Raw genomic sequence first — 19901 nt, forward strand, 5'->3', positions numbered from 1 at the left:
ATTATCTGTAGTGCCCTCCCCTGAGGTCTGAGAAATCTTCCACTGCAATTTTCTTGTCTTCAAAGTAGACCATCATATGATAGAACACCTGAAATGCCTAACTTTTGACAAGAAGACGATATACAGAGGGGTTTTGGTTTTATTTTTTTTAACACTAACAAAGAGCAAGGCAGATATCAAGAATCGGGACTGTATCTTCTTCTACTGATCATACAATACAAAAAGCAAGACCTTGATGAAAAAACAAATGCTATCTTCATCCAGTACTGGATGCCACATGCTTTCAGCCTGGTCATTTCTTTCTGCTTCTTAATCAGTTATCTTCAACAAAAAAGGGCCTCCAAAAAGAAAAAAGTATCTGAGCAACAACTATCCTTCTTCCTCCCTAAGGGTGGCTGTATTTTACACCACGACTGCTTCTCAAGTCTTGGATGTTGCAATTACTTCAGTCTCAGAACAAATCACTTCTGAGGAAAGAGCTCAATTGGAAAGAAGGAATATTAGCTTTGAGGCTACAAGAACAATGTGGTTTTGTATCCTGATTTATACTTGAAGAGGGAGAACAAGAAAAACTAAGGTATTTCTTTTAAAACAGTTATAACAAATGAGTCCTTGGTGCAGCCATACTTCCCATACTACTGCTTGCCTCCAAATGTTGGGCAAAAGTGGCATTTAGTTGGCTTAAGTTCATGAAAACATGTTCTCTCCTTCCAAGGATATCTTTCTGAACATTCTGGCAGCTGCTACACGAATATCTTTCAAATTCTCTTCCTATCCATTTCCTGAAAGGGGACAAGAAACCTGTTCTTGCTACAGCTGAAGGGAATATAGAAATAAATTAAAAGAACTTCAATTCTTTTAATTAAATAAATTTGTGGTAAGAGAAAGATTGAAGAAGTGTCAGCTAAAATTAATGATGCGGAAATTAGTACTACTGACAGTATTTGGTGCCAACTTGACTTGTGACGCACTTTTCTTTCTAACATGCCAAAACCAAGATGATTCTCAAGAAGTTAGACACTAGAAATCCTGGCTTTGTTCTTTCCTAAATTTGTTTGTAATCTCTGAGAGGAGAAATTGTTTGGCAAGCAATTGGTACCTATTCTTTGTTATATAGCTAAAAGAAAATTGTACTCAATTTGCTCCGACCAAATGATCTCGAGCCAAACCCAACCCAATGCAAGCAAGTCAAACAACGTAGCTCAAAGTGTTCTCAAGGTTAGAGGAACTAGATAGCCTTGAAACACTAATTACAAATGCTTTCACAAAACATAATGCTAGTAGCTGCTAGAAAACTGCATTTCACAAACACCTTTCTTCATATTTCAGCCCTGTGTGGACCCACAGCAGCTCATCATCACAGCCAAGAATAAACACTTCCAAGATCCAGCAGCACTAGTGTGACCTCAGAGAGCCTCCTGCTCTCTCCTGCATGCAGGGAGACTCATGAAACTATATATACATGGAAAATCAGTCATGGAAACAAGTCTTAGCATGGTGAAGCCTACAGACTTTTCACTGCTTGTTAAAAAAAATGTTTAAAATGCCAGTTATGCAAAAGCACAGACAAATCTTCATCGAAATGTAAGGTTTCCAGAGAAAAATATTGTCATTTTTCTTAATACAGCAGTAGCTTTTTCTTTTTATGTTGGTTAGGATATAATCTTCCCACCACCAAGAGACAATAAATAAATAAATAAAACAGAAAAAAAAAAAAAAAAACAAAACCACAAAAGAACTGTGCAGCCCTATTTCAATGCTAGCAAGAGATGGAAGAATTTAAACAGCAGAAACTGAAATAACAGGTTTTGTTATTTCCTTTTAATGTTCTGTGCTATTATATGTAACATCTGAGTATAACAGATATTGCTAATTGTGTTTTATGATATTTAGAGATCTACAGCAGCTTTGTGAATTGGAAAAGACTGCTTTTTTGAAAGGAAATTAAAACCTTCAGAGTTCATTATTCCATGTAATACTTACTCTGGAACTCCCGGGTTTTTTTTGGCACCCAGTTGAGAAACTTGTTTACTGAGTTCCCTCGTGTTCCCCCATTTGTGACCCAAGCTCCTTCTCAGCAAAGCAGCTCTCAGCAGCCACACACAGGTTAAGTGTGTTAAGTCTCAGGCACCAAGTCAGTGATCACAGTGTCCATGTATCAGTACCAAAACTCCCTCTGGCTCCCAGAGGTGCAGGACAAAGCAAAGGCAGCCCCTGGGCTGGGGAGCTGAGTCAGCACTCCAGCTGCACAGCAGCCCAAGCCTCCTGCCACAGAAACAGGACCTGCGAACACACAGCAGGTAAGAAACTCAGCCTGTGGACAGGGCCTGATTCAAAATCCACTTACTGCCACTGGCTGTAACAGACTTTGAATGGGACCTCAATACACAGAGGAAATGGGAAGACCTAGAGATTTCAAAAGAAACAACATCAACCCAGGAAACTTCAGTCCCTTCTTATAAAATTGTGCCAAGCCACAACACACATAGCTGCAAGTGCTTCTGACCACAGGGATGGACAAACTCTCTTCTCCACCAGCATTTATTCTCTTATCCTCCTGTCACTGGCAGGATTTATTGCAAGCCCAGCACAAACAGCATTAGCTTTTTTCCTGCCTATCCAGGCATGCAGGCAAGAAAACTGTCCATAAACAGGAGGCAGAGCTGTGGTACCTCTGTACCACCACTTATGCATTGGTACACAAGGGAAGGGGCAACAGGCACAAAGGGATAAGAATGCAAGAACTACATTTCAGGTGTACAGCTATGTGTTAGTATAATGTTCACTAGTTAATCTTTGCAGGGCAAGCACCCAAGTGCTTTCACTCTCTGCATTGTTATTATAGAGGTTGGCTCCTATTAATAATTACCTTCCTCTGACTGCAGCACACAGTTTTTCTCCGTTGTTGGTATTGCTGTTCAGAATTCCTTTTCCAGATCTCAACACACCGGACAGATTACCATCCCATCAAGGATGTCAGGACTGGTAGAGATCTAATGTGCATACCCAGATCTTACAAAACAACATCTTAACGCTGCTCCCTTCCCCACACAGCCATTCTAAACTTTTCATCTTTTGTGTTGAAGTAATCACAATTAAAATAACAGCAACTATTTAATATTCCTTGCTATTATGTGCAAGAAAACAGACACAGCAAACAGAGAAGTGTTTTTGACACTAAGCAAGATACAGGCAAAGCACTAAATGAGTTTACTATAAAGGCAATGCCTGCCTAGAGACACAGCAGAAAACTGTGCAAAAATATATAGCCACAGAAGCATATCCCTAGGTCAGGACCTCATAAATCAGTTCCAACTAACAATAAAAGGTTTATATGGCATTTGTAAGGCACTAAGAATGAATAGGATCCTGGCCCCAAGTAAGGCTTGGTGAATTAATTTAAGATGGCAATCAAGAGCAAATAACACAACACTAACCTTACCCTAAGTTTGAAGAAAGATGGTTTCCTTTGCCTCCAGGAAGAGGTGAGGGGACAAAAACCAACAAAACACCACCACCAAAACCAACAAAAAAGACAGAAATAAAACAGAAAAAAAAAAAAAAATCAGCAACAGAGAAAGAGTCTTAGCTATCCCACCAGGCATGAGAGTGCTTTTTTGATAGCTCAGAGCTGCGTGTTTAAAATCTCAGCCCTGTTCATGTAAATTTCTCCCATTTCTCTAAAGCCCTCTCTCCCAAACAAGTGGGCATTGTCACTCCCCACCTTCAGTTTCAGAAGCAGAAAATACTATCCTTTCCTATCACGGTGACAGACACAACGCTGAAAAAAACCCAAATACTTCCCTATTGAGTTTGAGGATTTTTTTAAAGCTGTAACTGGCAAAGCTTATGAGTAGCAGGTACCCCAAAGTGCTCTCTGCACCAGCAGCCAAGTCAAGTAAAACATCACTTTCAGCACCACCATTACAGGAAGTACTGCTAAGACTTATCCACCAAACAACACCACCACCACTACCGTCCTCCATTTTCAAGTCTGAATAACCTATCTCATGGCTCTGGCACACTGGGAACGTCCAGGGAAGAAAGTGCCACGGGCTGCGGGCGTGCTGCACACGCAGAGCCTGAATCCCCCCAGTGACCGCAGACCGGCTCCCTCCGAGGATGCTGGGCAAGCCACAAGGCTTCTGCGCCTGAATTCGTGTTTGTTTAAGAGCAGGGGCAGCACTTGTGACGGGGGAAATGGAGGTTGAAGAGCTGCTGTGCCAAGCTCAGGGATTCTAAAGGAGCGGGAGTCGGCATTGCCACGTACTGGGGAGCAGGGTGAAGGGAGGAGACGCGCCTCGAAAAAACAGAGATGGTTATCTGACAAGGGCCGGTTCTGCCCTGAAGATGTGCTTTATTGACCGGCCTGGGCCCCTTCAATCCGCGTGTGCTGCAACACGAAGCACAGCTGACCCCACACAAAAGCCGCACAGCTGGCGGCCCCGGAGGGGCCGGATCCAGCCCCACCGGCCCCGAGCGGGGCTCGCAGCTCCCGCCGCATTCCCCAGCACCGCGCCGCGCCCCCGGAGCCGCCCGGGCCAGCCCCGCTCTCGCCCCTCGCCATGCGGACACGTCCTGCGCGGATGCGCATCCCGCGGGAGAGCAGCGCCGCGAGCGCAGCCGCTCCGCCGGCACACCGGCGCTGGCAGCAGCACCGGCGAACCGGCCCAGGCCGGTCTGCACGCAGAGAGATAAAGAGAAGCGCGACGGAAAGCGCGGGGCGGGAGCGGCGGGGGCGCCGCTGAAGATGCCGCCCCCTCCCCGCGGCCCCTCCGCCGCCTGCCCGAGCGCCTCCCGCCGGCCCCACGCTCGTCTCACCTCAGGGACGGCTCTGCGGGCTGCGGACCCCGAGAGCCGCCCGGCCGAGCCGAGCCGAGCGTGCGGCGGGGGCGCGGAGCTTCTGGCGGCGGTCAGTCCCGCGGCGCTGCCATGCGGGCGGGCACAGGCGGGGCGGGCTCGGCTCCTAGCAGCGCCCTGCAGCGCGCACCCGCATGGCTCGGCGAGCGGACAGCACCGGCTGCCGGCGGCGGCGGGGCCGGCGGGCGGCGGCCAATGGCTCCCGCGGCGCCGCGCATGTGAGGGCCGGGCCGCGCCGGCTCCGCCCGCTCGCCCCCCGCGCAGCCGCCGCGCTCAGGTGCCCGCGGGCCGGGGGCGGAGGCGGCGCCGCCGGGGCTGCGCTGGGGCCGCGGCGGGAGCGGAGCGCCGGGCGGCCAGACCCGGCCGCGCAGGTAGATGGAACGTGCTGCGTGAGCCAAAGAAAACAGCGACAAGTTCAAATTGCGTGGCTTAATTATTAAAATATTACCACGGGGAAGGAGGAAAGTTATTTTATTTGTCTATCTTGAGCCCCTAATGGAACCAAAAAGTCGAAGGCAGCTGTAGATCTGGCGGGGGGCGGCACCGCTGGGATCGCAGGGACGGATTCCTCCATGGGGCTCCAGAGGCTGAATACAGGACACTGAGAAGAAGCCGAACTGACCCTGATCCTCGCCCCGAAATCCACTAGAAAATTTGTTTCCTACTTGAACTGAAAAGTCACCGATATTCTTAAATATTTCTTGAACACTGAGCCGACACGTGACCAGACCTGCAGGTGTTTAGATGTAATAATATATAGATGTAATCTATTACCTTTGAAAGTATATTGGTCTCGATCAAAATGGAATTTAGGGAAAAAAAGATACAAGCTCATCTTTTTCATATTTTATTTCCTCCCCACGTTTTCAAGAACTGGAGGAGATGGGAAGTGATCTTTTGGTGCTTGTTCAGAGTAGCTTCGTGTCCCTTTAAAGATTGAGAATTTCCCCTTTATATTTTTAGACGCATTTTTAATCAGACCTTCTGATCTAAATGACTGTATGATGTATCTAAGGTTACAAATGAAAGCACTTCTTAGCAACAATTCACTTCTGAGACCAGAAAAAATCAGGCCAGCTTGTCCTGCTCTCAGCTGTTCAGCACTATTTTCATACCAGAGTTTTCATCTGGTGGGGAATTTTAGCAGAGCTCAGATTTAGTCTAATGAGCTGTCAATTATTTTAAGCTTTGATTTTTACAACCTTCATTTGGCCTTTTAGTTATTTTCTTCTGTGAGATCATCATCACTTGTGTTATTTTTGTCCAACATTTTCAACCTCACTGTTTTCTCAATAAGGTGATTTTATTATCTGTTTACTTATTCCTGCTCTGACCCAGTGGCCAAGGCACATAGGGTGTGTAATACTGGGGCTCCACATTGAGGGAGGGTTAACAGAGATAAAAGCAGTCCAATCTGGTAAACATCAAGGCAAGTGAAAACAGATAATAACAAGAGCTGCTGGCTGGGAAATCCTGAGTCGAAGGCAGCTGGCAGAGAAATTCAAGCGGAAGAAAAAAGGATTTTTTCAGATGCCAGAGCTGGTCAGAGCTGGCTGAATCCACATTCACTTAGCAATCAAGATACTTTGCCAAGCTGAGGCACACCAGCAAAACAAACAAATGGCTCTGGGGACCTGAGAGAGAAGACACCTGGAACTGGGCAGATCCGGATCCAATTAAGATTCGCTTTCTGACAGGGCAAACACAAGTGTGAAGGACTTACCTCCTACAGAACATATGCTGGGGAGTTTGTTTTGGTTTTTTTCTCACTCGTTTTGGTATGCATTTAGGGTAAAGCAAATGGGTTTTAATTTAAACCTCTCTACACCCTCTCTTTCAAGCTTCTCTAGTCAAGACCTCTCCCACTGTTTCAGGTTTGGTCTTCCCCAGGCTCAAGTCTGAGTACTTCTGGCCAGCTCTTTCTAGATTGCTGTTTCTGGCTCTCACCACCTAGGACATGCTGAGGAGGGACAGAAAAGAGAGGAGGGGAATTATAAATCTGAAAGAGCTCAGTTCAGGGCAAATAAAAATCCCAACTGTTCTGTTATCTTGCTATAGTCCATAGGCAAAAATACAAGTCGGCCAACTCCAAGTTACTCCATGTGATAGAAAAGATGCCAGAAAACAGAAGCTGTGGGGGCAAAACAGCTCTTTTCCACTTGCACAGTTTTGACATTGGCCCTTTACAATTAAATAAACTAATATTATTATTTTGATTTGTGGCTCAGAAAACTGAGTTAGTGATTACATTAACAAGCAATAGCAATGTAGCCATATGCCTCACAGGATAAACCAATCCTCTCTGGTTTTACAACTGCAGTTTAGTTTTTCAAATTCCATAATCTTGAGTAGCCAAATATGTCATATTTTTCAACCTTATTGTTATTCTCATATCATTAAAATTTTTTTAGAAAATATCAGCTCTCCAACAGAGTTATGGTTTTGGCCAGGTTGAAAGCTGACCATTTATTCTGAGATGATTTCCAGTTCTTTCCTTCTTTCACTGAAACTGCCTTACTGTGCATCTCATATATACCTGCATGACATTGTTCAGCAGGTGTCCAAGTTCAGTCCAAGGGAGCCAGGTACAAAAGGAACACCAGCAGAAGGTGAACAGAAGGAAGAGATGGTGTCAAAAATAGAGTGTGCCAGTGGTTCCTCAGAAAACAGTGAGAAAATTCCATACTGGGAAATATTTCAGTTTTGGCTTTAAGTGGGCTGACAAATTTGTCTCCCAAGCAAATTTAAGATGAAGGAGAATTTTTATATTGTGGATTAGACAAGATAACCTTTAAAGATGCCTTCCAACCCAAACTATTCTACGGTTCTATGATTAAGAAGTAGATGAGGCTGTAGTTACTTGGGAAGAAGTGCAGATGGCTACATAAAAGAGACAGGCAGGGAATTAGCTTTCCCCTTTCCAGAAACAGGGCAATTTGGCTTCATGGAATGGGCAAAGCATGAAGGGGAAGACTCCAGTTTAAATAAGGAGGAGGATGTATATGAGTCACTTTTTTTGGCTACTGGCCACCTGTTTTCAAGAAAGAGTATTTCTGAGTGCTGAACAGCTCAGTCTGTGGTGTTCACCCAGGATACATGGGCAGGAGGATGGGGCTGGGGATGCAGTCAGACTTGTCAGCCCGATCTGCCACTGCCACCCTCATGCCCACTAGTGCCACCCCTGTGCCACGTGCCCGCATAGTGGCAGCGAGTCTTTCCAGCCTGCCACTTTCCAGGCAAAACTGGGAGCTGTGTTGGCAGCTGGCTTATTGACCTGCAAGCAGTTGTTGGCAAGGGCCTGCTCTGTACATGCCCACAGCTGGCTGTGGAGAGCCTGTTCCATGGAGAGCCATCCAGAGGGTGTGGGGATCAAGGGCACTGCTCTTCCAGAGAGGAGAGGGAAGGAGAAGCCCAAGGACTGTGATCCCGTGCTACCAGACTGCTGCAGCTTAGTCTGCCCTATCACCAGGACAAATTGCCAAAGCTAATCAAAATCTAATCAAATTATTAGACAATCCTCCTTTAGATACATTTTTACTGACAACTCCAAAAATATTGAAGAAGAGGAAAAGAAGCATGTTTTTTCAATATAAAAAGCATTGCAAAACCCTGTCCCTACTAGATTCATTTGTAATTCCATCAAATTTTTTTGTAATTCTTGCTAACCAATTTTCTTGCCATTATGTAACTCCATTATAAACAATTATCCAGACCCAATTACTGCTTTTTCTGAAGATATTTTGCTATTATGCCTGTCTTCCAATACCTGGCACAGCAGCCTCTGCATTAAAAACACAGTGGTTCTTGGAGGCCTTGCGACCCAGCCTATTCTGGCTGGGATCTCCCAACTTCTGAATTTTCTGGATGGAAAAAAAATCATTGCTTATCTTATCTTTGCACTGAAAAAAAGGAGTAAATTACCATTTTAGGTAAACAGCAGTTTCTACTTACATCCAGAAGTCCAATGTCCTCACCACTTCTTTTATTTAGTGATGTCAGCCACCCAATGTGCAGTTCCATTTCTAAAAATTTGGGGGATGAGGCATCATTCTTAGCAAGTACCTTTGTATTTTGAAACGAGCAGCAGCCACAATGGTGTGCACCGCAAGCAGTGTGTGTTATCACACTGCAGCTCAGCAAAGTTGTTCAAGTGATGGCAGGAACACATGCTGGCTGCTTCTGATTACACAGAAGACCTAGTTTTCATGAGTTCTCAAATTTCATCCAGTGGATACACAAACAGATGGCCAATCTGTTTCATTCTGTACTAATCAATAAAGGACTATAAAGTCATAAAACACACAGCATCATAGGAGAGGGAGGCATGGCAGGAAGGCCATAAACTGAGCTGCAGGAAAACCTGCCCTTCACCCTGGCAGCTTGCCAGGGCAGGACTTTATTTTAGCAGAAGCAAGAATATGGTTGTGCATTGCTTGGCCAGCCCAAGATAAAGCCTGTGTCAGTCAAATGCAGTGGCTGGTAACATGGATCTGTATACTCAGATCAGAGCCCAGGCAGGAATCACCTCTGAGATGTTGAGTACCTTCAGATCTTTAGAACCAACAGGCTGGGAGGGGGTGTTAGTGTGTTCCAGTCCACTTAATCTACTTAGCTCTTCCTATTTTCTTTATTTTGCACTTTACTGGTTCTATGATCTCTGCCTCTTCTGCTCGCCACCATTTCCACAAATACTAAATGCTAAACATGGAGACTGAATTGGAAATAAAAATTAAAAACCTATCATAATCAAAATTAGCAGGATAAGACCAAAAGAAGTTTTCAGGTGTCACACTTTGTCCAGCCCTGCTCTCTGGAACAATTTTCCTGCTTTCCCCAGGACATGTTGGTCTGTTATTTCTTTCTTCAAATCATGCCTGAAAGCCCTTCTTTCCCCTTCAGATCTCAATTGGCTTTCTCACTGTAATGGCTGTGGCTCCATGTGCAAATGGAGTGACACAAAACCTAAGTGCTCTACCTGGATCTAGGACAATGGTGGCCTTTAAAGAAATGGCAAGCCAGTTATCTTCAGAGTACTGAACTGTACCTGTGCCAGTGCTTAACCTTTACTTCCCCAATCACACAGGTACAATAGTTAGACCTTGCTGATTTTGTTATTCTTTTGGAATAAGTTGCCTTAAAATAGCCTAGCCACAAGGGTGTAATGAGGTGCACAGCTGGGCAAAGCTTTCTGAGCAGCAGGAGGAAAAAGAAAGAATGTATGTGGGACCAAAATGCTCTGAGCCTGCAAATGACTGATCTCCAGTCATTCAGATGGCTAAAGATTAAGGACTCACCCAACTAGATCAGAAAAAAACACACAAATCCAAAACTTAAAAAAAAAAACCCACAATAAAAACAACCAAAAACCCCTCAACCACCAAAAAAACTACCAAATTTGAGGAATACAAGGCAAAAACAGCAGGAAAAAGGGATAAAGGAATGATATTTATATCTTACATGCTGCATTTTCTCTCTGCCTTACTATTTTACCATGGAGCAAAGAAACCACCAGGCATTCTGTAGAAGACTATAGAACTCTTATTTTAAAGTGGAGCTCCTTAATCAGGGACCCAGAGATACTTAAAGCTCTTTTCCCAGAACTACAAAAGGCCTGCTTTTGTTTTTGTGCCTGGGAGCCTACAGAACCCAGATTTGCCAACACAGCACTAAAAGAAGTTAATTTTGTTTGAAATGGGTTATATTAATCTTCTTGCTTTAAATGCAGCACATTCTGCTGGTAATGTGTACATATTATAGATCAAACAAAATCAATTGCTTCATTCTATCAATTCTACCCAAGGGAAGAACAACAACATGATATAAATTCACCTCTGAAATCCTCTTCCCAATATTTTTTCAAATACAATGACAGTAAGCCAAAGTATTCCAGTCACTAAAGCTTCTACAATTAGATATCCACTGTTAGTCTAGCATCATACTATCCACTCTAATATTACACACCTTAAAGATTCCAAGTATTCCTGTGATTCCTATGCACAGGCACCATGGCATTCAGCATGCTAATTTGAAAACCTGCTTCATCTCCTGTTCCAAAGACTGATACAAAGGAGGACACCTTTGCAATGACATGGGAAGGAGGACAGCTTTGCACACAAATGCAATGACAGGGAAGAGGATTATTCTAATGTCCAAATAATCTGTTTTCTCTGCATTTAACTTAAATATAAACTAAATGGAGAAAGCACTGGTAATATTTTTATATATTAAGAGGAGGGCATAAGAGATCAAATTCACTGCCAACACTGTATAGCCACCACAAAATATATACCTCCCTCAGCCTCAAGCACCTTCAACTTATTACCATTTAGAAATAGGTAGAGGGAGAAGGAAGGTCTGATCACGCCTTAACCTAAAATAACGTTTTGCTTTGTCAGGTTAATTATATGTTCTGACATCAGAAACTGAAATTAGCAGGCGATTTTCCCTTGGGTTGCCCAGAGACTGTAGAATGAATAATGCCTGCTCTTGTGCTGCACCCAGGACCACGGAGAACAAGGGATGGAAAGACCAACATATTTATTTCCTTACTCTGATCTCTGTGGCTAGAGAGTCATAGCCACAATCTGGCTTTGTAGGGGCTGTGATGTGGCTGGCTGGTATTGCTGTCATCCCAAATGTGGCAGAAATGGCCATCAGCTTCCAATGGGTGCATTTCCACTGCCACAAAGGAATATTCACTGCTTTCCTCTGATCCTGGTGTGAACCCGTGGCACCAGAGTTTCTCAAAGTGTCACTGAAACTTTCTGAAATTAATTTGACATGACAACGGTGTTCAATACAGGGCATTCTCCTCGAAAAAAATACAGCCAGAACTTTTAGCGCTTAAATACACAGAAAACTCTCCAAGTAACTAAGATACCCTCTTCCTCCTTACAGCTATTTAGCACAAGATACCCTGAAGTTAGCCTAAGTCTTAAATCTTGGAAAGAGCACCCAGACACATCTTTTGCTTGTCTCGTTCTTGTTTTTTATACCTAAAGTTCTCATGGAATTTTGTTTCCGTGGTGGCTGCTTTGCAACCACTCTCGTTCTCACTCAGGCTCCTTTTCCCCTCATCCATTCGCGTGTTCAAAGCTCCCTGCCTGGTGCAGCAGAGCAGCCTGCAGTTACCTCTGTCCAGCCCTGCCCGCCTCCCTCCTTCCCGGGCTGCTCCTGCCAAGCTTCGCCCGCTCCTCTTCCTCTCCCGGAGCTCCCTCTGCTGTTGGATGGCCGGGAGCCCGCGGAGAGCCCGAGCGCTGCTGCGGGGACGGGCGGATCTCGGCGGGGCAGGATGAAAGAGCAGCATCCTCGTCGGACACCCCGCAGGGTTGTTCTTTCTGCCTGTCTGTCAGAGCAACAGGAAAACTTGCCTTTATGTTCTGCCTCCAGCTGTTTAGCGTAGGACATGAGCACGATGGTGTGGAGTAGATGCAGACCCAAACTGCTGATTAATTAGGGGAGATACGATAGGAAGGGAAGGGAAAACTCTGCCAAAATTACTGAGTGAAGAATAAGGCCCCAGCCTGTGAAAGCCATGTGCTTTCTCTGCTGTAGGCAGACTGGCCTCACACTATGACAGCCGTGCTGGAGGGCACCCACACACCGCAGGTGCCTGGAGGTTTGTGCCAGCTGCAGCAGGACATGCTGAGCCAGGACGTGGGAGATTTCAGCCCCCAGCCCCATGGCACATGGGCATGAGGAGGGGGGATGCTCACTCTCCCATGGCTCCCTGCAGAGCTGCCCCTCCCATGTGGCACACAGGCACCTCACTGCTGGCTGGATGCTCAGCAGCTCCTGCTCCGCTGCACTTTGGGATTCCTAGGATTGCAGAAAGAGAGCACAAGACACACATTTAGCAGCAGTGAGGGGGCCGGGCCTGAAACCTGCCAGTAACTCGTGCTGGTTTCTGCAGGGGCAGAGCCCTGGTGCCCAGGGATGGTGCATGGCTCCACTCCCACCCTGAGGAGGGGCACACAGAAACGCACCGAGCTGTCCCCTGCTAACGCTGCCACGTTGACACACTTGCTGCATTTGCCTTCGTATGTTGCCATAGGAACTACAGCCCCAGCATCTGCTCCTGCTCCTCCCTGCCATGTTTCCTCTGCACCCCACCGGGCTCAGCCCACTTCTGCTCCTCTGCCAGCCTGATCATGCCTCCCCCTCACTCACGAACTCCCTGCCTCATCCGCTTTTTTTGGGTGACAATCAGATAACTGCTGTAGCAGTTAATTATTGCATTAGTTATAATTTGCCTATTCATTTGCCTTTCCCCTTCCCTCCCACCTTGGAATAGTTCCATCTCTCCATCCTTTCCACCTTCACACTACCTCTGCTGTCTGACTCCCATCCCCTTTTCTCTTGCACTCCTCAGCCACACAAAGCTTTGCTGCACTGCTTCACCATTTCCGTCCTCTTTATCTCCCTACTACTCACATCTGCTGTACTCTCTCCTAACACCTTCTGCCACCTTCTTTAACCTTACTCAATCCTTCACAGCTCCAAATCCTCACTTTGCTCCAGGCTCCAAGGTAAGCACCTTGTAATTTGCCCTTGTCCCTAAATCCCACCCTTACACACCTTTCTTATTCCTTGTCCTCTGAATGGGAGAATCCAGCCAGCACCACAGGCAACTCCACCCCCGGCTTAGCAACCCTGATCTATACTTTTATTTCAGTGCTTGCACCATAAAGTTTCACAGCCTCTCACTTCTCCATTTCTATCCCCATCCCTCTGGCTGTGTTGCTGCTTCTGATGCTATTGATTGCAAATTCCCTTTGAAGCTGTATTCCTTCCTGTCTTATGCAATTGCTTTTCTTCTCTGCTGCCTTCTTTCTTTCCACAAAGACCCTTGGAACAGGACCCCAGTGTCCTCCTTCCCTTCCCACCCCAGGCATATTATTCATCCTTCCTTGCCCTGGTCTGTTCCCTGCCCTCTCTACATGGGAGTCTCCAGCAACCCTATCTACTCGTTCCTCCCATGTGAAGGACACAAATGTCTCCTGGGTGACCTTCTGGAGACCAGCTCATCTGCCTGGAGGGTTTCATCTACAGGTCTGCTGGTCCCCATTCCTGATGGGTGTCTCTCCACCTTGCATCTCAGCCAACCCCATCCTTTCCTAGATGAACTGAGTGCTGCTAACACCACCTCCTCTGATTCTTTTACTTTTCCTTGCAAGTCCCTTGCATTTGCACACTCTTTTTTCCTATTAGAAACATTGCTTTTTCTTGCTCTGTTTCTTTTGCTTCCACTTCTCCAGCCTCACTTCATCACCACCAAACCACCAGGGGTCAAGAAATTGTAACATTTAAACTGTTGCTGCAAGACATGCAGGAGGTGAACATCATGAGAGAGCATATAAAGATGCTTTAAAGATAAGGAATTTTCCACTTGTATTATATATTTTCAGACATACTTCATACCATCTGCAGAAAGCTGTAAAATGACTAGTTGGAAACATATTATAAAATTGTGCTATTTTACTTAAAACATTAATTTAGCAGACTCAGATCTGAAAACTCAGCAAAACGTGAACAGTTTTCTTGTGCCTCCCAATTTTGCTCATCTTTTAACAACAACAAGGTCTCATAGTTTAATGTGACCCAGAGTCTTGCCCTACCATCTGTGACTCTTGAACCCACATTTGGCTGCTAGCTTGGCATGTGTTACATTTTTCTGTAGTCTCAGGTCCACATGCGGTTGTTAATGCAGCCTGGAGTAATTTGCATGTGTGTTCTCAAGTAAGGAAAAGTGAGGTGACACTTCATTATTTTGTAATGACACCTCTGGACCCTGAGATCAGTACATTACCAAGTTGGGGTTTTTTTGCATGTTTGCAGTGTTCTTTGCACACCATATTGTCCTGCTATCTATATATTTGGACTCAAATTTCCAGCTTTGAACACTCCCTGTCCATTTGAACAGCATCCCGAATACACTTGAAGTTAGCTTTGTCACCATCTCTTTCCTGTTCCCCAATATTTGGGAAAGCTTCTTATATCTATCTAGTTTCTAAATGCCATTTTGTGGCCATTCTGGCCTGGGGGAGACTATCAGCATTATGTTCCTGGTTTTCCCTGTATGAAATTTCTATACTTTAGTTCCAAGCTATTGGAAAAAGAGACTGTCTGTGCTGTTAGCCCTCAACTGCCTTTTTTTTTTTTTTTTTTCCTTGTATGGAGCAGCTTGTCTTACCTGTGCTTACTGCAGAATTTCTTCTTCAGGTCTGAATACCAGTTGCTGAATGTATCTTTAAACACTTCTAGCACACCCTCTATGTGTGAGCCTTTTCCCTTGTGCTATCAAAAAGTTCTCCTGTCTTTCCACTCCAAAACCAGCCATTCATATCTTTCCTGTATGAGTTTCACTGCAAAACAGGTTAGTGCAATAGAGGGTGAGGGATGGGTACCCAAACTTTCAAATTACACAACCCTATGCTTGATGCTGCTGTGGTATCAGTTCTGCTGGTACTCACATACATTGTCCCCCTGATCTTCAGCTGTTTCCATTACAAATCCCTTTGCTTGGATTGCTATTCAGTAAATCTCAATATTTATGAAATGACAGTAAATTCACTGAAAACAGCCTAACTTTTCCAATTTATGCCCACTTACTATTGCCCTTTTTCTAGGTTTCCTGCAGTGACAGTGGTCCATCACAATACCTCCAGAGACACAACCTTCACACACGTTGAGTTCCTACACATGAATCGTGGTGGGAGTAGCTGGCTCCAGCAGGCAATATTTTTCACTCAGAGCTTGTTTGCAGAACAAGAAATTAATCTCCAGGGGTTTAAGACAGTCCCACAGCCTCATTCCCAACCCCAGGGAATCCACATATTCCCCTTTTTCTATAACTAGGTTTTGTTTCACACATAAACCTCTTGATAACAAGCAGCAGCTGCACAGAGCAGTGGCAGCTTGTGAGTGAACCAGGATTTTCTGGTGCAAGTAGGAAGAGCCAAAATGCACCTGAGGAAGAACTTCAGGAAGGATTGGACAGTCAGTGTCTTGTGATTAAATTGTACTCCACATCAGGACTACTCAGATGGCAGACACTGTCTAATTTTGGAAGTCTGGAAATTGGGATTGGGACTAGAAAACAGAACGACTAGGGGAGATGCTGTGACTAGTACCCTCCTCCAGGGGGAGGAGTGTGCTGGAAAAGGACAGACAATTGGAGCGTATGTCAGGGAACAGATAAGCCCTTCGAAGCACAGGTTCTATTACTGCAATATTTCCCATGAAAGACTCCATCAGATGTCCAATATTTCTATGTGCACTGGCAGATCTTTGTGGTAACATCAGACATCAGGCAAATGTTTCCTTCTATTGTCTTCGCATATCCCAAAGGACCTTTGGTTTGAGTTTCTTTGCCAGCAAATAAGCAGCAAAAGCAGTTGACAGATCAAGATCAGTGATGATGGTAGGAATGAGCTGACCATGTTGGTGGTTGCTGTTTATTCTTCTCTGAACAAAGCACTACAAGTTTTCCCAGAGCTGCATGAGCAGGAAGGAAGAGCTGATCTCTTCTTTAAGCAAGTAATGAATAGGGATGAAGTCCCAGCTTGAGAAACTGGGGCTGGGGGTAGCTGAAGATCCCTTAAATTAAGACCCATTTCACTATTTTTGTGTTAATTACTCCTGTGTGGATTTTCTAAATTTAGATGAGTAAAATGTGTCTCAGAAATAGTGGCTGGTTTGCTTGGTTTGCCAGGGGGAAGGACAAGGTGAGCTCCACACTGCTGGTGTTCAGGCTTGGAGACACAAGCAGAGGAGGGTGCTCTTCTCCTGTTTTGCTTGCCTGCACACTGCAGGTGGGCTGTGTCCTTACCTCTTCCTTCTGGGCTTGGAAAGAACAGGAGGAGCAGAGGGGAGATGGTCTTTCCACTCAACTCAATTAGCAGTGCCACTACAGACAGCAAAATTCCCAGCTCATTGAGCTCACATTAGTGTAAGACCCTTATATTTTCCTTTCCCAAAGCTGGATCATTTGGAAAAGAGGCAAGTCACTATATTCATGGACAAGCTTGTTGTGTTCCCTGTAGCAAATCCATGGCTGGATTGGAGTTTGCAGTTTGTCTCAAAGCTAATACAAAATCTGCAATTGAAGTGCAGTAGACATTACAGTGGAGTGATACATGCACCTCTGGGATGCCAACCTGCCAGATCTCACCTGCTTTGGACACCATAGTGGTATCTTTGCTCAACATGGTACAAGAATTTTTAGAACATAGAAAAGCAAGAATGGATGACACACACAGTTGCTGGATCTCCACTTCGTTCTTTCAAGGTTCTTCCTCAGTCCATTCACTTGAGTTTTGTGGATGTTTTCTTACTGTTCCAATTCAAGGCTGTAGAGGCTTGAAAAACACTTCTGCAGGTCTTTGAAAACCTGGAATGCAAATGATGGAGAGGATTGAACTGTCCCATTTGGAAAGACATGATTGTGTATTGACATCTGCAGACCAAAGCTTATGAATTCATTTTCTGTCTCTAGGAATTTGAAGGTGGGATGCAGCATTTTACTGCATCTCTGGTAAATCAGTGCCTGGCACAGCTTCACAAGGGACATGGGTCAGCAGCCAGAAGGGCTTGCAGACATGACATAGGACCATGAGAGACCTCTCTTCTGCTGGAATAACAACTCGAGGTAAAGCAGGATATTGTCAACATCAAGACTTCCATGATCTCTGTGGAAGTAGAACAAACCTTGAGTTGCCCTGAAAACATCCCATGACACTGTTTATGAACTGCACTAGCAGAAGCTCTACCTTTAAGAAACACAATGATACTTTTATTACAAACCTGGAAAAGCCCATGCTTTGAAAGAATAGCTCCTTTTAGGTCAAGAAAGCCTCTTTTACTTCACTTGGGGTAGCTGTATGCAAAAGAACCACAGAAAACTGCATGGCAAAATGATCCAGATAGATCACATGGAGAGCACTGAAGGGAAATACAGGCCTCCCTTTCTTCCCATCATTGTGTTTGGAATATGTTTCCAATTGCACTAGTCACAAAGCAATCAAAGAAACTTGTCTACAGTGGCAAACTGAAGATGCCCTATCAGACCACATTACAGGGTGCTATACAGTATTGAATCCTTAGTCAGAAAAACATCCACATGACTGTAGGCCAAAATGCACTCAATTTCCATATGTTTTAACAGAAAAGAGAGCATAGATCTTCCAAGAAAATGAAATCTTTCTTTGGAGGATGCCCACTAACATATTTCTTCCCCCTCTCACATCCTTACTTCCCTTGCATGAAAAGGGGAAGAAGGGAGGCCACCCCCTGCAGCACCAAAGAGGCAAAGAGCTCATCAGCCAGAGATCCTTGGCCCTTCCTAGAATCCCAGCAAGCTCCAGTTCCTGCAGCCCATCCTTCATCATCCATCACCTGTGTTAGTAGGCTGTTCCCTAGGTTTGAGGGCAAACAAACACTTCGCTCATATGGTTTTGAGCATGCAACATTTTGCATTCCCAGTCTTGGTCTGCTTGCCTGAATGTCTGCTGGTTTTAACAGTTCTGCAAAGGAAGACAAAAGCAGAATTATTAAACGATGCAGTCATGGCCTCATAGTACACAACAGCTGGGGCTGGCCACCACCACAGGGAGCAGCCTGGCCTAAGTGGGCTCAGGAGCTGCCATGGGAACCCTGGCTATGAATAACTTATCTGGAAGAGCAAAAAGAACAAGTAACAGACTTTCTGTCATGCTCCAAAATCCATCAGAGATGAGTGAAGCCTGTTACTGCTGTATTCCAGTACTTGTTATAAAATGATTGATGTTATAAAAATTGCTATATCTAGCACTATGAAACACTCTTTTTTTCATGAGGTCAATCTTGCAGCACGAATAGAAGAAGTAAAAACTGCAAAGTAAAAATGTTTGCTTTTTATTACTGCAAAGATACTTCGAAGATGGTCAAGTTAGGGAAGTAAACTCTCCTCAAGCTACAGCTGCTCTCTGTCCTGAATGAGGGCTGCACGCAGAGCATTCCAGAGGGTGCTGCACAGCCCTCTGCCGAGCCAGAATGTGTCTCTGCAGAAATTCGTCCCTTTGCTTAACGGGCCCGGTGCTCAGGCGGGCGGAACTCCCTCTGGGAGGGCTCGCAATCCAGCCGAAATCCCATCAGAGGGTTCGAGTGCGCTAAAGCAAACGCTGGCAAATGGCGATTAGACCCCGGCGCTGCCCGGCCCCTACAGCAGGTGCCAGTGCGGGCCAATGCCGGGCTCCGCACAGCCCCAGACAGCTCCGCACACCCCCGGGCTCTGAGCACAGCCCCGCACAGCCCCGCACAGCCCGGGCTCTGAGCACAGCCCCAGACAGCTCCGCACAGCCCGGGCTCTGCCCTCAGCCCCACACAGCCCCGCACAGCCCGGGCTCTGAGCACAGCCCCAGACAGTTCCGCACAGCCCGGGCTCTGCCCTCAGCCTCACACAGCCCCGCACAGCCCGGGCTCTGAGAACAGCCCCGGGCTCTGCCCTCAGCCCCGCACAGCCCCGCACAGCCCGGGCTCTGCCCTCAGCCCCGCACAGCCCCGCACAGCCCGGGCTCTGAGAACAGCCCCGGGCTCTGCCTTCAGCCCTGCACAGCCCCGCACAGCCCGGGCTCTGCCCTCAGCCCCGCACAGCCCCGCACAGCCCGGGCTCTGAGCACAGCCCCACACAGCCCCGCACAGCCCGGGCTCTGAGAACAGCCCCGGGCTCTGCCTTCAGCCCTGCACAGCCCCGCACAGCCCGGGCTCTGCCCTCAGCCCCGCACAGCCCCGCACAGCCCGGGCTCTGAGCACAGCCCCACACAGCCCCGCACAGCCCGGGCTCTGCCTTCAGCCCCGCACAGCCCCGCACAGCCCGGGCTCTGCCCTCAGCCCCAGACAGCCCCGCACAGCCCGGGCTCTGAGAACAGCCCCGGGCTCTGCCCTCAGCCCCGCACAGCCCGGGCTCTGAGAACAGCCCCGGGCTCTGCCCTCAGCCCCGCACAGCCCGGGGCCATGACCCGTGCGGGCGCCGGGAGGCCGCGCCAGCAGCTCTCGTGAGGGGC

General features: G+C 46.4%; 1 protein-coding gene across 3 annotated transcripts in view; it reads right to left on the reverse strand.

Annotated features, from left to right (window-relative positions):
- The window catches only part of LRRC8D (leucine rich repeat containing 8 VRAC subunit D), a 50393-nt gene extending 44805 nt beyond the window's left edge, over nt 1–5588 (reverse strand). For 2 of the 3 annotated variants that reach the window (XR_008841060.1, XR_008841061.1), the window contains exon 1: nt 4822–5588. The gene's annotated coding sequence lies outside the window, so the exon portion shown is untranslated. The remainder of the gene's footprint in view (nt 1–4821) is intronic. The other variant, XM_056497444.1, reaches the window with a different exon arrangement.
- Between the last annotated feature and the right edge of the window lie 14313 nt (nt 5589–19901).

This window comes from Oenanthe melanoleuca, chromosome 8 (assembly GCF_029582105.1).
Source record: "Oenanthe melanoleuca isolate GR-GAL-2019-014 chromosome 8, OMel1.0, whole genome shotgun sequence".
Taxonomy (NCBI): domain Eukaryota; kingdom Metazoa; phylum Chordata; class Aves; order Passeriformes; family Muscicapidae; genus Oenanthe; species Oenanthe melanoleuca.